General features: G+C 50.4%; 2 non-coding genes across 2 annotated transcripts; both read right to left on the minus strand.

Annotated features, from left to right (window-relative positions):
• Positions 1-281: 281 nt before the first annotated feature.
• TRNAR-CCU (transfer RNA arginine (anticodon CCU)) lies at positions 282-354 on the minus strand. The gene has a single exon. It is a non-coding gene; the product is annotated as a tRNA-Arg (tRNA).
• Positions 355-781: 427 nt separating this feature from the next.
• Positions 782-854, minus strand: TRNAT-CGU (transfer RNA threonine (anticodon CGU)). Its single transcript has one exon. It is a non-coding gene; the product is annotated as a tRNA-Thr (tRNA).
• Between the last annotated feature and the right edge of the window lie 2,003 nt (positions 855-2,857).

Below are 2,857 nucleotides of genomic sequence, written 5' to 3' on the forward strand. Positions count from 1 at the left end.
GAGGGCGAAAGCTGTGCTAGAACCCTCTTACGCTACCTATGGCTTCAAGACTGCCAGAACCGAGACCCCCGTAAGCTACAAGCAGATCAATCAAGGGGAAATGAGGGTGCTCGTTATAATACATGAAGGAAAGAAGCCAAAAGTCGGCGAGGCCAAGGAAAGCGTTGGGGATGGTTTGTTTATGTCATTTTTTTAATGTTTACTTCGATAACCACAGAAATTAGTAATGTAATCTGTTTAGAGGAAAGATAATTAGACACAAAGTAGAAGAAAAAACAACGTGCCGATGGTGGGATCCGAACCCACGACCTCCGAATAAGGCGTCCGGTGCTCTACCAACTGAGCTACATCGGCCGCTGTCCCCCCTGCTACTTTCTTGGGTATTTATGTTGTCTGTATACGAACCTTGAGAGTGTTCACCAGCGCCGCCCTTAGCCATAGCGGCAGACGTGGGACGTCCTTTGTTACCGCCAGCGTCACGTAGAACGTGATCAAGAGCGAGGGCGAAAGCTGTGCTAGAAACCTCTTACGCTACCTATGGCTTCAAGACTGCCAGAACCGAGACCCCCGTAAGCTACAAGCAGATCAATCAAGGGGAAATGAGGGTGCTCGTTATAATACATGAAGGAAAGAAGCCAACAGTCGGCGAGGCCAAGGAAAGCGTTGGGGATGGTATGTTTATGTCATTTTTTTTAATGTTTACTTCGATAACCACAGAAATTAGTAATGTAATCTGTTTAGAGGAAAGATAATTAGACACAAAGTAGAAGAGAAAACAACGTGCCGATGGTGGGATCCGAACCCACGACCTCCGAATAACGCGTCCGGTGCTCTACCAACTGAGCTACATCGGCCGCTGTCCCCCCTGCTACTTTCTTGGGTATTTATGTTGTCTGTATACGAACCTTGAGAGTGTTCACCAGCGCCGCCCGCAGCCATAGCGGCGGACGTGGGACGTCCTTTGTTACCGCCAGCGTCACGTAGAACGTGATCAAGAGCGAGGGCGAAAGTTGTGCTAGAACCCTCTTACGCTACCTATGGCTTCAAGACTGCCAGAACCGAGACCCCCGTAAGCTACAAGCAGATCAATCAAGGGGAAATGAGGGTGCTCGTTATAATACATGAAGGAAAGAAGCCAACAGTCGGCGAGGCCAAGGAAAGCGTTGGGGATGACCTACAACAGGAAAGACCAGATTCTCAGTCTGCTTCGAAGCTACGTGGAGTGCTTCTCATCATCATCGAAGGTACGACAAACGCCACTGGCCAAGCACCGCATAATAATGGACGAACACGCCCGACCTCTGCGCCAAAGCCCTTATCGTGTATCGCCGCGAGAACGCCAGGCCATTCGCGATCAAGTTGAGGAAATGCTGCATGATGACGTAATCCAGCCATCGAACAGCCCCTGGGCGGCACCAGTCGTTTTGGTGAAGAAAGACGGACCACTTGGCTTCTGCGTTGAATACCGCCGCTTGAATAGCATAACGAAAAAGGATGTCTACCCGCTTCCCCGCATCGACGACAGTCTCGACTCGACCGGTTCTGCAATGCAAGGTACTTCTTATCGATGGACCCGAAGAGCGGATATTGGCAAATTGAGGTCGACGAAAGAGATCGCGAGTAGACCACATTAATCACACCGGATGGTCTTTTTGAGTTCAAGGTGGTGCCATTTGGCCTCTGCTCCGGACCAGCCACATTTAAACGAGCAATGGACACAGTTCTGACAGGCTTGAAGTGGGAAATTTGTTTGGTATATTTGGACGACGTTGATATCTTCTCGTCAAACTTTGAAGACCCCCTAAAACGACTACAAACAGTGCTGGAAGCCATCAAGTCATCGGGACTAACGCTAAAAGCAGAGAATTGTCACTTCGCATATGAAGAACTCCGGTTCCTATGTCACATCGTTAGCAAGGACGGTATTCGCCCAGACCCGGAGAAAACAGCTGGAATCGCACAATTCCCACCACCTGCCGACAAGAAAGCTGTGCGCCGATTCCTTGGACTGCGCGCTTATTATCGACTATTTGTCAGAATATTTTCGCGGATCGCCGAACCATTGACGCAGCTTACGAAGACTGACGTACCTTTTAAATGGGAAGCGTCGCAAGGAGAAGCCTTCGACGAACTTAAGCGCCGCCTGCAATGCCCTCCTGTACTTGGCCACTTTGATGAAAACGCCGAGACCAAAATTCACACCGACGCGAGCAGTGTGGGCCTAGGAGCCATTCTCATCCAGGAGAGTGCCGGACTGGAGAAAGTAATCGCTTACACTAGCAGGTCCCTCACAAAAGACGAAGTCAATTACTCGACGACCGAGAAGGAGTGCCTTGCAATCATCTGGGCCACTTCTAAGTTTCGTCCATACCTATACGGCCGACCATTCAAGGTCGTAAGCGATGATCACGCGCTCTGCTGGCTGGCTAATTTTAAAGACCCCTCCGGCCGCCTTGCCAGATGGAGCCTACGACTTCAAGAATTTGACTTGACTGTAGTTTATAAGTCGGGCCGGGAGCACTCCGACGCAGACTGCTTATCACGCGCTCCCGTCGACGCTCCCCCGAAGGACGATGACGACGACGCCTTTTTTGGTCCGGTAAGCGCCAGCAGTTTCGCAGAACAACAGTAATCAGACCCTGAGCTGAAAGCGCCATCCGATTATTTAGAAGGAAAGACCACTTCCCTTCCTGGTGTGTTCAGGCGACATTTATAATCATTCGCGTTAAGCAATGGCCACCTAGTGAAGAAGAACTTCGCAACCAACAAGACCGCGCAGCTTCTTGTAGTGCCTAAAAAACTCCGGCAGGAAATTCTGCAGGCGTTTCACGATGAGCCCACAGCAGGCCATCTCGGA

This window comes from Amblyomma maculatum, chromosome 11 (assembly GCF_055883805.1).
Source record: "Amblyomma maculatum isolate TAMU_Amacu chromosome 11, ASM5588380v1, whole genome shotgun sequence".
Taxonomy (NCBI): Eukaryota; Metazoa; Arthropoda; class Arachnida; order Ixodida; family Ixodidae; genus Amblyomma; species Amblyomma maculatum.